Source organism: Marmota flaviventris, chromosome 4 (genome assembly GCF_047511675.1).
Source record: "Marmota flaviventris isolate mMarFla1 chromosome 4, mMarFla1.hap1, whole genome shotgun sequence".
NCBI lineage: Eukaryota > Metazoa > Chordata > Mammalia > Rodentia > Sciuridae > Marmota > Marmota flaviventris.
Genome location: NC_092501.1, coordinates 52,969,728 through 52,989,399, shown reverse-complemented (window position 1 = coordinate 52,989,399; position 19,672 = coordinate 52,969,728). Strand labels below are relative to the sequence as shown.

Below are 19,672 nucleotides of genomic sequence, written 5' to 3'. Positions count from 1 at the left end.
TGTCACTAAATGGCTGAGTCCGGCCTTGAATTTGCAGTCCTCCTGCTTCAGCTCCCAAATTGCTGGGATTACAGGCATGTGACACCATGCCTGGTGACTTTGTTGAGTCTGTTTCCACATCTGGCATGATTCCAACTCTGTCCCTGTACTTGTCGGTCCTGTATAGTGATTTTCTGAATACAAAATTAATGCATTAATACACAGTAGGAAATGTGCAGACTATAAAACAGTACATAGAGAAAGAGAAAAATGCCTTGTAGCCTCATGATCTAGCTGTGACCATGGTCAACATTTTGGGGTATATCCTGTTTCCCAGCCTTAGGCATTCTTGTTCACATGTATCTTTTCATTTAGAAGACTCACACTGTTCTGCAAACTGCTTCCTTCATGGAACCAGAACGTATTTCCAGGCTAATTAGCTTTTTTTTCCACCACCATCTACAAATAAATAATGCTATTCTTCAGGACGCCTCCTTCAGGAAGCCAGCCAGCCCATTCAGCCATCTCTCTCCCTTTACACCAAACACCTCCCCCGCTAGCCTAGCACCTCTTACACTGTAAGCTTCCAAGCACAGACAACGCCTAGGGATCCCAGCCCTCCGTGCCCTATGTATACAATAGGTGCTCAATCAATAAGGGATGGGGGGAGGTGGCCGAGGCAAAGCAAAGGAGGATGGACTTGGAGTCGTGTCCCTCAGCTTGCATGCCCGCCCATGGCTTTGCTTCTTGTTGGCAGCCAAAGGCTTAAAGGTATGAGCGGGCGGTGCCCCGAGCTGCCAGCTGTGCTCTGGCGGGACGCCTGGCACTGTAGGCCGAGGTGCCAGAGGAGGCTGAAGCCCTGGCAAGACCTACGACGCAGCTGGGGAGGTGAGCACGTCCGGCCTCCCCACGGGGTTGCGGGAGGCTCTGGCGCCCGGGCGGTGGGAGAGCGCGCCCAGGACGCACGGACCAGTCTGCAGCTAGCAGAGCGGCTGCGGAGCTAGAGGCCCTGGCCACGGGGGCGGCCGGTGAGTGTCCTCTACAGAGCACCGCGCAGATGTGAGGAGAGGCGGCTGGGGTGGGTCCCTGGCTTGCGCTCGCTGTGGGTCCTGCTCACGGTGGCGGCTCCCCCGTCCTCCGGGCCCGCCGAGGGCTCCTGAGAAGCTGGGCTACTGTGTATTGAGCTTCCCTCTGGGCCAGTCCCGCGGGTGAAGGTTACCCCTGGGTTTGCCATCAGCGGAAAGTGTCCCATCCCATCCTTCCAGTGGCCTCATTTTGCTGCTGGTGCGGAGGGGTGGGATGTGCCTGCTTGGGAAATTGTGAAGCGTCATCACGTATGGGGGTCTGGGGAAGAAGAGACTGTTCAGGACCTTCCCAGGGACCCGGCTTGGCTGTTCGTGTGACTCTCAGCTCCAGCGGTGGGCTCAGGGAGAGGCAGAAGCGCCTCTGGGCACTGCCACAGCCCCCAGGAGCCCGATTTATCATAGTCACTGCACACAGGCACCCGGACTCCTGATACAGACATTTTGGACTGTGACCTCATTTGATGCTCAAATGACTCCACTTTGCTCTGATTACTGCTGCCCCTTCATGGAGGAGAAACTTGGGCTCAGAAAGGTGATGTCCTTTGCTGGAGGTCATAATGGTCCCAGGCACAGTTACCCTGAGGCTAATGAAGCCCTACCCTCCACTTGGAGTTGAAGCCAGGGTTCTTGACCATCCACTTACATCCTCAGACCTTTTGATCTCTCTCTCTCTCTCTCTCTCTTGTTGTTGTTGGTGGTGCTGGGGATTGAACTCAGGGGCACCTGCCCACTGAACCACATCCCCAGCCCTATTTTTTGTATTTTATTTAGAGACGGGGTCTCACTGAGTAACTTAGGGCCTCACTAAAAATTGCTGAGGCTGGCTTTGAACTCATGATCCTCCTGTCTCAGCCTCCCAAGCAGCTGGGATTACAGAACCTGTGCCACCTGCTTAAATTTCTCATTTTGAGAGGAGGTCTTGCTAAACTGCTGAGGATGACCTTGAACTGGCAATCCTCCTCTCTCACCCTCCCTAGTAGTTGGAATTAGAGGTGTGTGCCATGGAAGCCAGGCTGAAACATGACCGAATTTTGTCTTTGTGTTTTGTGTTCTTTTTCTTTAAAAGCCCCTTCTCCAACTGTATGAGACTCCAGCTTCATCAAAAGTGATCTCTTTGGCAGTACAGTGGTCCTCCCCTTTTCTGTGGAGGATACATTGCAAGACCCCCAAGTATCAGATGCCTGGAACTGAGGATAGTACCAACCCTGTATATATTGTGTTTTTTCCTATAAATATATACCTATGATAAAATCTATGAAATAGCCACAGTAAGAGATTAATAACAATGACTACTAATAAGAGAACAATTGCCATGTTAAGTAAAACTAGGGCTACTTGAACACAAGAACTGTGGTACCATGGTACCACCAGAGTTGATCTCATGATCTAGACAGTCACTGAGTAACGAAGGGGAGGGTAGTATAGACAGTGTGGACATGCTGGACAGAAGGTTGACCCCACGTCCTGTCCTGAGCAGAGAAGGATGGCTGGAGATCTCATCACATTACACAGAATGGCATGTGATTTAAAACTGAGAAATCGATCATTTCTGGAATTTCCTTTCTTTTTTTTATAAGTATTTTATTTTTCATACTTTAATTTTGTTTATTTGTTTTTATGTGGTGCTGAGGCTCGAACCCAGGGCCTCACACATGCTAGACGAGCGATCTTCCACTGAGCCACAATCCCAGCCCCCAGGAATTTTCTATTTAATATTTTTGGACCACAGTTGACCATGGAAAGCAACACCTCAGATCAGGGGTCTACTATACCTAGTCTGTCTGCTGTCCTCTGGACATTTCTGGGGCTGGCCTGTGCAGGCCTGGCAGGGAGAGAAGGTCATCCAGACCCTGTCAATGTGCTCACAAGACCTTGGCAAGATTCTTGGCTTCCAATGAGTCCAAATAGGTCAGACTTCTAATGTCCTGCTGTGCCAAGAGCAAACTCAAGCAGAGCCTCTGTGACCTTGGGCCTGTCTCTGGGGCTCAGTGTCCCTTATTGAGGAAAGGGTAGTGATTATAGGAGTGACTTCAGGAACCAGGGTGAAAGTTGAAGGAACAGAAGAAAGAGGCATTGGAAAGCTGTGGCAATTCTGCCCAAGTCCCCTGTTCCCCTCCCTTGAGCCCCCACCCCAAGAGCTGTTTCCATCCATGCACCCCACCAAGCCCTGGCGCCCCTCTTTACAGCCAGCTCTTCTCTTCTCTGTGGTCTTCTCTTCCACGGCCAAGCTGTCCACGGCCAGGCCCCACACTCCCCGCCCCTCCCCCACCCCCGTGGTCACTCCTCACCCCGTTCCTTTCTGTGTACTCCTGGCCCCGCCCACCATGGGCCCCGCTCGGACTTGGGCCGTGGGAGACTCTGCGTTGCCAGCCTGATTCCAGCTCTGCTGGGCCTCGCAGCCGCCTTGGCACAGCTGAGATCTCCCCTCCCCTTGGCTTTTGTGCCAGGCTCTTCTTTCATCGTCCGACTGCGCCAGCTCCCGTCCCCTCCCCTCTGCGCTCTGCTCTGGCTCCTCCCGCCCCTCCCACTACTTGTTTCCCCTGGGTCTCCGCCACCCTAAGGCTCCCCCACCCCCAGCCTGATGCCTGTGGCGCCCTCCCTTTCTCCGCCTCAGGCCACCCCTCGGCCCTCTGGACCCAGCTACCTGCCTCCCTGCGCACCTTCTTGGGCTTTCTCGAAGGTGTGTCAACTGCGCTCATCCAAGTACTCTCCTCCTCCCCTGCGCCTGCTCCCTCAGCCAGACCCTCTGGGTCCTGCCTCCCCAGCCCCACACCCGCGCATCCCGCACCAGCCCTGTGGACACTGATCTCCAGAATCCATCCACTCCTCTTTGTCTTCCTCCACCCTGCTGCCAGCCACACTGTCCCTCTCCTGGACAACTGTAGTGACCTCTCTGCTTGCCCCCTGCCTCCCGGAAGGTTCTGAGGCACTGGAACAGGGTTGCTTTACTCCCTTTCATGTGCTTCCATACCTCCTGTACCTCCAGGGTAACACAGAACCCTGGCCGCCTGTCTCTCCCACCCCAGCTCCCTGCTCTCCAGTTGTTGCAGACTTCTCTCAGTCCCTGGACCCCCACATGTTGTTTCCACCTCAGGGCCTTTGCCTTGGCCGTTCCCTCTGCCTGGAAGCCCCCTTTCGCCCACCCTGCTTGGCAAGTCTTAGTTTAAATCTGACTTCCTGGGAGAGTCCTTCCCTTGCTAGGCTGTCTGAAGAAGACCCACCTCACACTCCCTAACTGCACCCTGTATTTTCTGTTCTGGGCCTTTATTGATAGATGTAGCTGAGGCTTCATTTGGGGGGCTGTTGATTACTCTTTGCTTCCCTGCAGATGGAAAGCCCCCTGAGGGGACCGAGGTTGCTCTGCATCCCTGTTCCAGGCCCAGGGTGCGCACCCAGGAACACCTGTCGTGAGGGAGAGGATGAGAGAGGCTGTGCTTGGTCTCACTGCCATCTGTCCAGCAGGTGGCCTCCGAGGCCTGGGCTTCTTTTACAAGTCAGTCCTCAGACTGGAGAGCAGCTCCTAGGGTCCCTGCTGAAGTCTAAATGGCAGGTGCTGGCGACAGGCTGCCTTTTTGCCTTCCTGCCTCAGAGAGCCCTCTGCACTTCCCTGGCTTCTGTGAGACTTGGCATCATGGTTGTGGACCTGCCTCTCCTGTAGGGCCTGGGGGGACTTGACGCTGAAGGTCTGATGCAAACTGCTTGTTCCTCGGCTGGGCAGAGCTCAGACGGTAGCGTGGGAGGAAGTTGCCTTGGCCCAGGGAGAGACCACTCCTCCAGGCTGCCCTCAAGTCTTTGGAACCGATCTCTTGGTTCTAATCCTGGTTCAAAGGCTGGCTAGTTGTTAGACTTCATGCAAGTTTTTTAGCCAGTCTGTGCTTTAGGTTCCACCTCTTTGAGAATAGCTCCTGCCTCTGTTGGGAGGCCAGAGTGAGGAAAAACATCAAAAGTATTCAGCAGCCCGGCGCAGTGGCACACACCTCTAATCCTAGTAGCTGTGCAGGCTGAGGCGGGAGGATCTCAAGTTCAAAGGCCCTGAGCAACTCAGCAAGACCTTTTCTCTAAATAAAATATGAAAAAGGGAGGGGGAATGTGGCTCAGTGGTTAAGTGTCCTTGGTTCAATCCCTGGTACAAAAAAAAAGGATTTAGAATGGTGTTTTGCATGTAATAAATGCTCAGGAAATGACAGCTTTTATTATTGAACAATTCTTTCCCTCCTGTTGGAATCCCCTATCCCAGCTGGATGAGAGGCTGCCCGCTGTGGCACGGGGCTCTTGCACACACATACACATGTGGAAAAAAAAGTCCAAGAATAACTCGCAAACTGCACCTTGACCCAGCTAGAATGCCTCCCCCCAGGACAGGAGGGCCTGGCCGATGCGCTGTCGCCCCCCTGGCCTTGTGCCTGCTGCATCCAGCACTGTTGGCTTGGCAGGACAGTTGTTATGGTAACAGATGACCAGGCTTACAAGTGGGCCAGCGGCTGGCCTTGGTGGAGCTCTCTGGCTTTTTAGGAGGGGGTGGCTTCCTGCCAAAGCACAGGCCCTCCTGCTGCTCAGCTGCAGCTGCCACCACACCCTGGCTCCTGGGCCTGGGAACTCACAAACCGAGCCAACCCTGAGTCTGCCTCTCACTTCTGGGTGTCCCCGGAGCCCTGGGCACGTGCCCTCTTGCCTGTTTCTCACACTCCACTTAGAACGGTCCCATGTGGGCCTTTCTCCTCGGCACCACCACGATGCCCAGAGAGTTCAAATTGCACCTGGCACCTAGTAGGCCTCTCTCAGATGATTGTGGGGTGAACCAAAAAAGCAGAAAATGAATCCCCTCTCACCAGCTTAAGGGGAGTGCAGTCCTGAGACATGGCCTCACCTGCTGCAGTGACGGGCCCCTTTGTCCCACAAACATGTCTTTAGCACCTACTGTGCGCCAGGAACAGCTGCACCTGGAAACAAGATGAACCCAGGCGAACATGTCCTGGTGGAGGAGATGACAAGAAGCAAGAAGCAAACCAGCAAGGAAAACAGCCAGTAATGAGTGGCCATGCTGGGGACCCAGGGGCCCCGTAGGTGGGGACAGGGAACCCTCTCCAAGGAAGCAGCCTTTCCCGCCTGGAAAGAAGGAAGGCCTGGAGGAGGGGCTTCCAGGAAGAGGGACCAGCAAGTTCAAAGGCCATGAGAAGGACCACACTTGTAGAATTTTAATTAATTTGTGTATGTGGGGGCAGGTGTGCTGGGGATTGAACCCAGGGACCCTCTGCACTGAGCGACATCCAGCTCTTTTATTTTAATTGGAGAGTTTCTCTAAATTGCTGAGGCTGGCCTTGAACTTGTGATCCTCCTGCCTCTGCCTCCCAAGTCGATTCCCAGTGACAGGCGTGGGCTACTGTCTACAGCTGAATCTTATATGACCCTTGAATCTGGCTTCTTTCACTCATCATTAATTCTGTGACTTTGACCGATGATGTTTTGCTGATATTGGCAGTTCATTCATTATAATTGCTAGGTAGTGTTCCATGATAAGACACCATCACAATTTATTTATCCATTCTTTTCCCTTTGTCTCTCTTTTATCTTTTTATCTTTTTGATACTGGGGCTTGAACTTAGGGGCACTTAACCACTGAGTCACATCCCCAGCCCTTTTTTGTATTTTATTTAGAGACAGGGTCTCACTGAGTTGATGAGGCTGGCTTTGAACTCACAATCTTCCTGCCTCAGCCTCTGAGCACTAAGATTACAGGCATGCGCCACCATGCCCAGCTTCCATTCTTTTCTAGATGAACATCTGCTTCCAAGTTTCTGTCTGCTCTGAACAAAGCCATGGGAGGCATTCTTATGCCAATCAGGCCCTACAAAGTATGCATTGAGTTTTAATAGATTATAAGTGCCAGTGGAGGAGCCTCTCGTTCTACTCTTTCATTTTATAGGTGGGGAAACTGAGGCTCAGAGAAGGAATGAATTTAACTCAGTTACCTGGGAATGGCTGAGGGGGCACTGCTGACTCTATTTTAGGCAGAAGGTCCTGGGTCCGAGGGAGGGAAGAGAGAGAGTATTTATTAAGCACCTACTATGTGGCAGGTCCTCCATAGGTATTATGCCATTTGCTGCAATCCTGAAGATAACGCACAATTCCACCTCCTTGTACCCATCTTACAGAGGAGGGGCCTGAGTCTGAGGAACATACTTACGAGGTGCAGCCAGGACACACACAAGCCTGTCTGACTCTGAAGCTTGACCCCCTCCATGATATCATGCTGCAGTCTGGGGAGTGGGGAAGGCTTGATGGCCAGGCTGCAAAGGTGCAATGAAGGACTTCAGGGGACCTCCGAGGCTTGAGGTGCGGAAGGAGGAGCCCTACAGCCTTCCTTTCCCCCCAGGGTGGCTCAGAGCTGGATCAACTCAGGCTTCAGCCCAGCTCTGTGACCTCCTTTCTATGTGTCCTGGGGCCAGCCAGCTCTGCCCTGGTGGCACCCTGGAGCTGAGGCTGGGGGTCTCTTGACTTCCCTTGGCCTGGCCATGCCCCTTTCCCCGGGCTGTCTCAGTTCCAGGCTCCCCTGTGCACGCCTTGTGGGGTCCCCATCTCAGCACACTGATCTTCCAGAATCAGGCCTGACTTCAGGACCCCTGGGGACTCTTCTTCTTGGGGAGGTCTTTTTGGTTTTGTCTTGTTTTGTTTCTCATTCCGGGGACTTTTTTTTTTTTTTAAATTGTGGTAAAACATACAGAACATAAAATTTACCACTTGAACCACTTTTAATGGTTCAATGCTACAGTGGCTTTAAGTACATTCAGATTGGGCAACCGTCACCACCATCAGTTTCCAGAACTTTTTCAGTCCCCAAACTGAAACTTCATACCCATCATACACGAATTATTATTATTTTACATTAATTACTTAATAGTGGATTTTTACCCCTGGGGGATGGTGGTGGAGATCTTGTAAGAGGAAGTGAGAGAACCTGGACTAATTTGAAGAGAAAAGACAGGAATTTGAGAGAAGACACCCAGGGCTCCATCTCCCAGCCAGACCCGTGGGGCTTTCCTGCCCCCCTTCCTTCCCGCCTGGCTCTGGCTGCCCACCCCCGCCCTGGCGGCCTCCCCTCCCCACACAGCAGCAAGCAGTCCAGCCATTTCACTGCCTCCTTCCCCCTCTTCAAAGATGTGGAGTGCAGAGTGACAGGGGGCAGGCTGGGAGGGGAGGGGGGTCTCTCAGTGTAAAGTGCCACTAGGTGTGAAGTCAGAGCCGGACAAGCTTCTGGGCAGTATCAGAGTGGCTGGGTCGTGAGACAAAGAAGCGCTTCATTCTTCTGCTGACCCCCATGGAAGAGACCCCCCTCAGGGGCACCTGGGGGTAGAAGGACCATTGCGGCTCTTTTGGTCCTGCAGGTTCCCACCCGTCCTGGAGAGCCCCGGGGTGTTGAGCTGCAGGTCTGGGCCCATCAGGAGATGGCATTTCTCAAATATTTGAGAGGCAAACCCCTGGGAGGAGGTATGTGTGTTCTGGTGGTCCCAGTGTGTGTGTGTGTGTGTGTGTGTGTGTGTGTGTGAAGTGACTGGGAAGTGGGTGTCAAATTCATGTGAGAAGAAGGATGTAGGCTGTCCTAACTCCCCTCCCCGCTGCAGGATTCTGCAGAAAGCAGGCTGCCTCCAAGGGGATGAGCTGCGGCCAGAGGGCGATGCAAGTCCGTCAGCAGGCTGGTGGCGGGACATAAGGGCTCTGGGCTTCGGGACGGTTGGGCAGATTCCTCAAGTGCTCTGGGCCTCAGTTTCTTCGTTTATAAATTGAGAATAGTAATGGAAAATGCTTTGGGGTTTGGGGAGGAATGAGATGGTGACTATGAAGTCCAACATGGTACCCAGCACTTGGGAAGCACCCAGGAAAGGCTAGGAGCCCAGTGGGGGGACTGTGGAGTGAAGTGGTGTTATTAGTCAGCTTTTGGCTGCTAACAAAATACCCGACAAAGTCAATTTAAAGGAGCAAAGATTCGTTTTGGCTCCTGGTTTCAGTCCATGGTCGGCTGGCTCCGTTGCTCTGGGCTGTGGTGAGGCAGAGCATCATGGCAGAAGGTCACGGTGGAACAGAGCCAAGATATGTCAGGCAGCAGGCTAGTGGTGGGACATTGGCTTGCCCCAGTGACCTACCCCCCAGTAAGGCTCCTCCTCCTACAGTTTCCTCCAACTCCCATGAGTCCATTCCATCATGACTCCGTCTCTGGATTAATCCATCAAAGAAATCAGAGCCCTCGAGATCCAAGATCCAATCACTTCCCAAAGCCCAACTCGTGGACACTGCTGCACCCGGAGCCCCAGGGGACATTCCCGATCCAACCATAACAGGTGGGGAGTTAGCTTAAATCCTCACAAGAGCCCCGAGGCCCTGACCTAAGGCACTCCTTCCAACAGTGTCTCCATGTTGTCTGAAGTTTGTCACCTTCCATCAGGTGGACAGTTTGTCTACCCACCTGCTACAGATAGGTTTTGAAAAGAGTATCTTGTGTTTATGTGCAAGGTAGATGACAGATGAGGAGACTGAGGCCCAGGGAGGTCCCTGGACTTGCCTGGTACAGGCATGGGGAGACAGGAATTAGGTTTGGATTCGGGTCTCTAGAAGCCTGGTCAGGGACCCTATCTGGTCACAGCGCTATCAGGTCTGCCCCTATTTCCCTCTTGGTGAGAGGGGTTGCCTGGCCCCAGAAGAGGGCAGGGATGGGCATCAGGATGGCTTGGAAGGAAGCTGTGTTTCTTTAGAGACCCTCCCCTGCCTGGCTCCGAGAGCAGCCCTGCCCACGCTTTCTCGTGGACATCATATAGAGACAGAGCACAGTGGACTGGTGTGAGGAGAGCCAGGGAAGGAGGCAGCCAGGGGCGAGGGAGAGACCCTGAGAGCTCACTCTGCCGTGGTTTACACCCAGTGAGGCAGGACTGGGCACCACCCTCTAGAGGATGAGGAAACGGGCTCAGGGCTTGGTGGGGCGTATCTGCCACACTCAGCGCACACCTGGTGCACACCCAGCAGCTGGAGAGGCTGAGGCCCGAGGACCACAAGTTCAAAGCCAGCCTCAGCAACTTAGTGAGACCTTTGTCAAAATAAAAAATAAGGGGCTGGGGTTGTGCCTCAGTGGTGGAGCGCTTGCCTAGCATACGTGAGGCACTGGATTCAAACCTCAGCACCACATAAAAATGAAATAAAGATATTATGTCCACCTACAACTAAAAAATAAATATTTATAAAAATAAAAATTAAAAAGGGCTCAGGGAGACTCACTTGCCACAGGGCACGTGGTTGGGAGGGTCAGAGCTGGCATTCAGGCCTGGCTACCTGACTGCAGAGCCCACCTTGAAGGTGAGCTTTGAATCACTGCCTCCAGCCCTGGAGAGCCCCCTGGGGTTGGCTGGCTGTGTGTGCTCCTGCTGAACCTCAGCCAGACATCCTTTAGTTAAGAGGAGTTGGCATCGCCCAGGCCCCTGCCGGTGTATTGGGAATATTTTAGCCTGGGACAGACGGCTAAGGGTCTGTTATCCTGGTGCAGCCAGAAGACGCCTCGGAGCTGAACATCAGACACTTGCTACTCAGGCCCACCCAGGGCTCAGGTGTGACTCACATGCACTGCCCTGTCCTGGCTCAAGGTTTATTCCTAACTGCAGGACAGTGAATGCTCATCTCTGTTGGCCTGGGGGTGCCTGGAGGGGACTTCCAGCAGAGCTTTGGTGACCCTTTAAATTACATTCCCAGCCCCATTAATTTTCAAGACAGCATCTCTTTAAGTTGCTGAGGCTGACCTTGAACTTGTGATCCTCCTGCATGCGGCATAGGGCACAGCCTGTTTGTTCTCAAGATGAACAGAGATGAACTGGGCCATTCCCTGTGACCTCCAGTAGCCCTTGTCTCTGCTGGGTGCCTGCAGAGGAAGGTAGGATAGTATAGGTCCCCTCTGAGAAGACTAGCTCTCAGTCCTGAGGACAAAGAAAGAGACTGGGCTGGGTAATGAATTTTTTGTCACTGGGAACAGTCAAGCAGAGGCAGGTGACCACTAGCCTTAGGGGACTTAGTCCAGGGATTCCTCCAGGTGGGGCAGGGTACACTGGCTGGCCTCTGAGGCTTTGTTTCTGTGCACTGCGTTCATCAGGTCCCACATTCTGACACAGGGAGGGGTGACATGCCGTGAGATCTGGTTGCTTTAGAAGAAAACCAATGAAGGAAAGGGCAGGGGAGTCCCAGGGGCAAATCTTGACAGCGACATATCTGGACGATGGGTTCACAGAATTGATTATGCTATTCTCCACATTACTGCATACACAAAAGTGCTCCAAATCTAAATTAAAAATGGCTTAATAATTAGAATATATCATAAACGCATGAGATAAAAAATTCCATCTGTACAAAAGGATAGTAGAAGGGAAGTCACCTTCTTGTTCCCAGGCCCAGATTCTCCTTCTAGGGATAAGTCCTCTTGGGAACCTTCCAGAGGTTGATCCGGAATATAACTTCATGAGCCTATGAATATAAATATGATTTAATTTTTTATTATTTAAAAATAGAGTCAAGCCTGGTGGACCACGCCTGTAATCCCAGCAACTCTGGAGGCTGAGGCAAGAGGATCACAAGTTCAAGTCCAGCCTCAGTAATTTAGTGAAGCCTTAAGCAACTTAGTGAAACTCTGTCTCAAAATAAAAATTAAAAAGGGCTGATGGGGCTGGGGAAATAGCTCAGTTGGTAGAGTGCTTGCCTGGCATGCACCAGGCCCTGGGTTCCATCCCCAGCAGCACACACACACACACACACACACACACACACCAAAAAAAAAAGCAATTGTGAAGCCAGTTGTGGTGGTGGCTGCCTGTCATCCCAGTGGCTCCGAAGGCTGAGGCAGGAGGATTCAAGTTCAAAGCCAGCCTTAGAAACTTAGCAAGGCCCTAAGCAATTCAGTGAGGCGCTGTCTCTAAATACAATACAAACTAGGGCTGGGGATGGGGCTCAGTGGTAAAGAGTTCAATCCCCAGTACCAAAAAAAAAAAAAAAAAAAAAGTGACGGTGGCATTCTGCCCGTAGCGGCGAGGCTGACCTGCTGCAGGTGCTGCTCTTCTCCCCGGGGTGTTTCCACGGCGGCTCCACCTTCTGTGTGTGCGCCTGGCTGGGTGGTTAGGCCTGTCATCCACTCTCCTCGACACAGGCACCTTGGTGGCCTCCAGCACTCCACTATCCTGGACACCACCACCCTGACCGTCCCCCCATGACCACCTCCAGACCCTGACACCATGCTAGAGATAGCTTTCCCCAGCCCACATACATCTGCCTTCTGTTTTAAAATAGCCATGTGGTATTTCTAGTTTCTGGGGGCTCCATACTATGGCCAGTCCTCTCTCCATGGACAGACCTTTCGGTTTTCCAATCGCTCACCACAGAAAACACGGAAGAGCCTTGTCCGGCTGTCATTTTGCACACATGCGTGTGCCTCCCCAGGCTCCTCCTCCTCCTCCTCCTCCTCTTCTTCCTCTATAATGATACTGGGTACTTAACCCCGGAGCTACACCCCCAGCCCTTTTTATTTTTTATTTTGAGACAGGGCCTTGCTAAGTTGCTCATGGTCTCACTAAGTTGCTGAACTTAGTCTTGAACTTGCGAGCCTCCTGTTTCAGCCTCCTGAGTTGCTGAGACTACAGGCCCAGGCCGCAAGGCCCAGCCAGGCTCCACCTCTTAAAATGGACACATGCTACCAAAAAGGGGTGGGGGTGTTTCCTTCTCACCCTCCTCAAAGCCATCTTCTAGCACTAAGGTTTTTTGAGGCTCAGAGAGGGAGGTGGCCTGGCTGGGATAACACAGCCAGCGAGACCGGGCCCAGGCCAGTGACCTTCCCAAGGCACTGTGTGGGCTCCTGTGTGTCTCAAGTCTCACAGTCCAAGATCTTCCCTGTAAGTTTGGGGGGCCTAACCCCCCTGGAATCTTCTTGGCAAGCAAACACTCACCCCTGCCCATGGCTCAGGGGGGTGTCATCCCAGGAGCTCCGTTTCTGGGGACTGGAAGCTTGTCACATGAAGGCCCCTTGGAGGCTCCCTCGACCCCCTCCCCGCCCCACCTCCCTGCAGCATCTTCATAAATGGCACTGGCAGAGCGAGGCGTCCTTGGGAGCTGCGGTGGGGTTGCCTGGAGACAACTGGGCAACAGATCTGGGTTATTTAAAGGAGAGGAAGGGTGGGAGGGCTGCAGCCTGTTCACTCGGGGATGGATGGGCCCCCCTGCAGGGTTTGGCAGCCCCCTCCCACCTCCTCATTATCCTCAGTGTCCAGGGCCTGGGATTCCCAGGGAGACCATGCAGAAGGCCACTGGGAGCTCCTTCCTGACAGCAATGGGGGTGGGACATTGTCTGCATGTTCCCAGGGGGCACCGAGCAAGGGCTGGCTAGGGAGGGAGGAAGTAAGGGGGATGAATGGCACCTCAGAGAGGAGTCTTCCCGTGCTCATAATAAGCACGGATACTGCTCTGCATTGCTTCCTTGAAGGCAGCTGTTTGTAAAGGGCTTTGCATTTGTTAGTTCATTTAATCTCCAAATCCAGTCAAGATAGGTATAACCATCCCCATTTTGTAGATGTAAAAACTGAGACTCAGAGAGGTTGAATGACTTGCCTGAGGTCACACAGCTAAATGGCAGAAACTGAACTGAAACTCAAGTCTGCTGGATGCGGAAACCTGAACAAACCCCCTCATGTTGTGGAGTTGGCAGGGCCCTTGCGTGGCACCTACTCCATCTCTCGAGCTGACCTGCTTCATCTCAGGCCTCCCAGGGGTCCTCATATAACAAACTCCCAGGCCCCAGGAGCTCTCCTCCCTGAATCCTAGGAATGGGTAAGCGCTTGCTTGCCAGGGAGATTCTGCTCTGAAGTGGTCCATTTACTTGTCTTTGAGCACCTCCAGGGCTGGCCTGGCCTGGGCTGAGCAGGGCAGGGCAGGGCAGGGCAGGGCCCGGCTCCCTCTGTGACCCCCATCCAGGATCAGGCACAGGTCCTTAAAGAACAGTGTTCCATGGGGCTTGGATGCTGCTGTCCCTCAGACAGGGCAGTGGGCTGACCACGGCCCTCACCCTCGGCCAACAGTCCTGTGGGGAGGGAAGAAATGACCCTTCTTCTGTCCTCTCTCCTCCACCCAAGGAAAACGGAAACTTCAAGCCAGGTGCAGTGACGCACACCTGAAATCCCAGCTACTCAATGCCCAGAACTGCCAAAAGTGGAAAAAAAAAAATTGGGGGCGGGGAGAGTTTGAACCTTATGGGTGAATTTGGTAGGTGGGAGATGTGATCCCACCTCCCCAAATTCTGAAGGAGGGAATGGACAGGCACTTACTGATCCTGCTGATAACGGTGATGCCGGTCATCCACACATCCTGCGCTGGGCAGGGGCATTCAGGTTCTAGGGCCTGTCCGGGAAGGGAGGGGAGGAGATCTGAGCCCAATATCAAGTAACCCCTCTGGGAGCCGGGCGCAGTGGCACACGCCTGTTATCCCAGTCATTTGGGAGGCTGAGGCAGGAGGATCTCAAGTTCCAGGCCAGCCTGGGTAAATCAGGGAGACGCTCTCTCAAAATAAAACCCCCAAATGGCTGGGGAGTACCCCTGGGTTCAACCCCCAATACCAAAAAGAGGAGGGGGAGCGGGGGGGGGAGGAGGAGGGGGAAGGGGAGGAGAAGAAGAGGAGGAGGGGGAAGAAGAAACCCCTTTGCCCTGCCAGGTCTGGGGCTGGGCTGGTGAGCTCTGGAAATAATAGCAATAATAACAGCTGGTACCAGTAAGCACTGGCAGAGTGCCAGGCACCCCCGCATCCTATAGACATTCCCAGGAAGCAAGATCTGGGCACAGTGGCGCACGCCTGTAATCCCAGCAACTCTGGAGGCTGAGGCAGGAGGATGGTAAGTTTCGATGTCAGCCTCAGCAACTTAGTGAGGCTGTAAGCAACTTAGTGAGAGCCTGTCTCTAAATAAAAAAAAATTTAAAAAGGGGCTGGGGGGCTGGGGGGGCTGGGGTTGTGGCTCAGCGGTAGAGCGTTTGCCTAGCACGTGCGAGGTCCTGGGTTCGATCCTCAGCACCCCATAAAAATAAATAAAATAAGGGTATTGTGTTCAACTACAACTAACACACACACACACACACACGTGTGTGTGTGTGTGTGTGTGTATATATATATATATATATATATATATTTTTTTTTTTTTTAAAGGACTGGGGATGTGGCTTGTGGTTGAGTTCCCCTGGGCTCAATCTTAGTATCAGAAAACAAATAAGTAAATAAATAAAAAGGTGCCCACCTGGAGGGCCCATGTGGTCTCGGTCCTTGGCAGTACTGTATCTCAGGGAGCAAGGTGCGGCCAGCTCTGGCCCTGCGTCCCCCAGCTTTGGCAGGTGTGGCGAGGAGCAGGAGCAGGGGCTGAGCAGAGCGGAGGGCCTGTCCCTGGTCTTTCCCAGGTCCCTTCTCTGCTGGTTGGAGCCCAGCTCCTGCCTTCCTGCGCATCGTCTGCACCGGTCAGGAGACAGCTCTCAGCTTGAGAGTTCCCACGAGGGGATCTGCAGTTCCATGCTCGTGTTTCTGCCAAAGGACCAAACTGGAGAGCTCTCCCCAAGAGCACCAGCACCTTGCTTGGGCTGAGGGGACTCCTGGAAGCCGGAGGATTAGAATCGCCCATCTTTCCCCCTTGCCGGAGCCCAGGCCTGGTGCATGCCGGGCAGTGCTCTGTCACTGTGGTGATGAGGTGCCCTATCACCTCATTCTTGGCAGCCGCAGTTGGACTGGGTTTGGACTGTGGGCTACTTTGTGTGTGCTACACACACACACACACACACACACACACGCCTGCTCCATATCCACACCACTCTCACTGAATCCTTGCACAAACGTGCAGTCCCTATTCACATCCCTGCACCGAGTCTGCACATGAGCCCAAGCACAGGCGTGTTCAACACAGCACAGCACTGCACAGAGCTACCCATGGTCCGCGGCCTTCTGTAGGTGGTAAGGGAGGTCTCAGTGCTGTGCTTGGGGGCTGGGGGTACTGGTCAGGTGAGTGGGTCCTGAGCCCTCTGCTTTCTGTGTCCTGTTCTGGAACCCCCAGCCCTTTCTTGGGATTTGGGGCTTTGTTCTGAGCTCTTCTCAGGGGTGGTGGCTACAGTTTGAGAGGCTCCAGTTGGCTTGACTTATCTCCCCTTTGGCCTGGTACCAGGAGAAAGGACAGAGTTCATATTATCTCAACAACCTGCCCCAGTTCCTAGGACTCTCCCGTCCCGGGCAGCTCTGTGTGCTTCTCTCCCCGATATTCAGGCCCGGGTGGGAATCTGGTCCCCAAGGCTTTCTTGCCCTTCTGCCCCACTCTGCTCCAGCCCCACAGCCAGGGCTGCGGAACTTTCTGCTCTGAGTAGTGACTTGGCAGACTCTGGGGACCTGGGGGTGGAGGTGCTGGGAAGGCTGGGCAGTGTGGTTTGGATGCAATCTGTGACCTGTCCCTGCTCCCGGTCCTATCAGCCGAGCCCTGAGGCTTCTGTTGGAACCAGAAGGCCTGAGGTTGCTGGCTTTCCTGAGGAGATCTCTGCCCTCCACCTTTCTGCTGGGTGAAACAAGAAGGTCTATTGTGTGCATGCTGAATACAAACGAATGAATGAAAATGTGCCAGTCACGCCCAGGGGACCAAAGGACAGGTCAGATGTGCTTTTATCCTACAGGAGCTCAGTCTAGAGAGACAAACAGCCACAGGCCCCCCCAACATCTACTGGACTGGGGTACCTGTTTGCCTATGCACATTTGTGTATGTGCATGTGTGTGCTGTCTGTGTGTATATGTATATATGTTGTATGAGAGAGTGTGGGTGTGTGTGTGTGTGTGTGTGAATGTGTGTGTTTGTGTGTACGAATGCTCCTATCTTAGTCCTGGCCATGAGGGGCACATTATCCTGGAATGCATCCACAAGATGGCAGGGGCATCAGTTGGGGCATCTGAGATGGGATATGGAACTTCTTTCCAAAAGGAAGGAAGGGAACTGTGTCCAAAGATGGAGCGCTAGCCCGCACTACATACTGCACCTGGACAGCAGGTGCGCAGCTCACCAGCTCCTCAAACACCTCTCTGAAGGAGGATGGAGCCATCTCGTGGGTGAAGAACTTGGAGGTCAGAGAGTTTGTTTACTTTCCCCAGACCAGACAGTCGATGAACTGTGAGCCAACTTGAGCCCAGCTCTGTTGGACCGTGAAGGTCAGGTCTGCTTCTCAAGGCCAGTCTTGCGCTTTCTCTGCCCCTCGGCCACCTCTCATGCTGGAGAAGGCCTGAGCTGAGGTCAGATCTTCTCAGGTCCATTCCCTCATCCATTAAAACAGGGATAAGGGCTGGGGTTGTGGCTCAGTGGTAGAGTGCTTGCCTAGCATGTGTGAGGCACTGGGTTCGATTCTCAGCACCACCTACAAATAAATAAAATCAAGGTCCATCAACAACCAAAAAATATATATATAAAAAAATAAAAACAAAAACAAGGATAATAGCCATGCATGGTGGCACACACCTGTAATCCCAGCAGCTTGGGAGGCTGAGGCAGGAGGATCATGAGTTCAAAGCCAGCTTCAGCAACTTGGCTAGGCCCTAAAACTGAGTGAGACCCTGTTCTAATAAAATATAAAAAAGGCTGGGGATGTGGCTCAGAGGTTAAGTGCCCCTGGGTTCAATCCCTGGTACCAAAAATCAAAATACAAAAACAAAAGACAGGGATAATAAAATATTTAGCTCTTTATGTGGGCCAGGGAAGCACTGAGCCCTAGGTGCTAGAAGTCTGGTAAGACCCAAGGCTGTGTGTCCCCCACCCCTGAACTCCAGGGCTTGCACTATCTTCTTCGTCTTGGGCTCTGATTGGGGTAAGACAGGTAGTGACAGGTGAGGAAGGAGGATTTCCCCAGAGTGCAGGAGAGATTGGGAGGAAGTGACTCAACAAATACAACAAAGCCCAGACTCCCGGAGAGGAAGCCGTGGTGAGAGAGAACGCACGTGGGTGCCCGCGGAGGCTGGAGAGCTTAGCGCCAGCCTGGGTCCAGGGGTCATGCAGGTGGGCCCAGCGGCGCGGCAGGTGGAGCCGGGGTCCTGGGCACCTCAGCGTTTGGAGCCACCGAGTGGGGGTGGAGGGTTCCTTCCCTCCCCAAATTCCTGCTTCTCTTTCGCCTCTAGGGGTTGGGGGGCGTCTTTCCTCGGGAGTCCAGTGCTTAGGAGAAAACCACGATTGGGCCGAAGGTGTGCTCTTTATGTGTTCATCCTTAGAAACCTAGAGAGGCTGAAGCACAGAGAAGGCAAGCACCCAGCTCAGGTCGCACAGCATAGCCCAGATGTTCGTCTCGGTTCCGCCGAGGCTCGGCCAGCCTTTAAAAAGCAGAGAGGGGCGACAGAAGCCCGGGTCCGCCGGTCTGCCGGGGAGCTGTGGTTTTCGAGGGGGTGTGGCGCCCATAGCATTTGCTTTTCTCCCAGAGCCAGGGAGGCTGTAGGTCGGGGTTGCGTATCTTCCAGAAGGAATCGAGCTAAACAGGAGGGAAGAGGAACTGGCTTCCCGGGCCGACTCCCCCGCCCCAAACTTTTCCTCCCGCCGAGGGTGGGCGGGCGGAGGGAGGAAGCGGGCCAGGGAAGGTGGGGCCGCGGTTCCTCGCCCGCCCGGGAGTCGCGCCTCGGGGCTGCCGACCGCGACCTGCTCGGGTGAGTGTGTCTTTAAATCTGAGCCCCCCGCCCCTCCGCGGAGGGGCCGGGGCTCCCGCCGGCCGGGCGGCTGCGGGGCGGTGATTGGCGGCCGGCGGGGTCCGCCCCTCGGCGTGGGGGACGCGGGCGCGGGGAGCCGCGCGGCGCGCTGGCTGCGCTCTCCGCTGGCCGTCGGACTCGGCTCTCCCGGCGTCGCCTGCTCGGCCCGGCGCGGCCTGCCCTCGGGAGCCTCCTGGGCCCGCGGATGGGCCGGGGAAGTCGGGGGCCGCGAGCCGGAGCCCGCGCCGGGCGCGCCCCGCCGCTGCCTGCCCCGGCGCCCCCAGTCCGGGCGCAGCGAGCCGGCCGCAGGAGCGCGGATGCCCCCTGGAGCCGCGGGCTGGCAGGTAGCGACGCAGCTGGCCGGGGGTGGCGACGGGAGGGCGGCCCCGGGTCCCCCGTGCCCCAGCCCAGCCCGCGGCTGCTCCGACCCCCCCCCATGCAGGAGAGGAGGGGTCCTGGGCCCCCACCCCGCCCCGCGGATTGATGCCTCCCAGGCCGACGGGGGCTGGTGGTGACCGGTCGTTTTGTACGTCTGGTCACTGGGCCAGTCCCTTAGTCCTGAGATTTCCCTCGGATTGGAGTCGCAGTAGGCTGGCGACATCTCCGCTTTTCATTGCTGGGCCTGCGAGCTGAGCGACCTGAGATGTTGAAGGCACAGAAGCCCCTCACACCCCGAGATGGGGTCCCCGACTCATCTTTAGGGGCTTTGAGGTCCACACACAGGGGAAGAGTCCGCAGGCCGCTGTGAGCACAGGCTTTGATTCTTGGCTCCATCTGGCCCGCTTCCTCTGTGGGCCTGAGTCTCCTAGGAGGGTCCATTTTCAACTTCAGAGACTTTTCCTGAAGTGGCAGTGACCTTTCAGAAGGAGCCCGGTGG

At 54.4% G+C, this 19,672-nt stretch overlaps 1 protein-coding gene across 6 annotated transcripts in view; it reads left to right on the top strand.

The window, feature by feature from the left end:
* Positions 1-749: 749 nt before the first annotated feature.
* The window catches only part of Pald1 (phosphatase domain containing paladin 1), an 80,575-nt gene continuing 61,652 nt past the window's right edge, over positions 750-19,672 (top strand). For 2 of the 6 annotated variants that reach the window (XM_071611192.1, XM_071611198.1), the window contains exon 1: positions 874-1,007. The gene's annotated coding sequence lies outside the window, so the exon portion shown is untranslated. The other 4 variants (XM_071611193.1, XM_071611195.1, XM_071611196.1 and 1 more) reach the window with 4 other exon arrangements.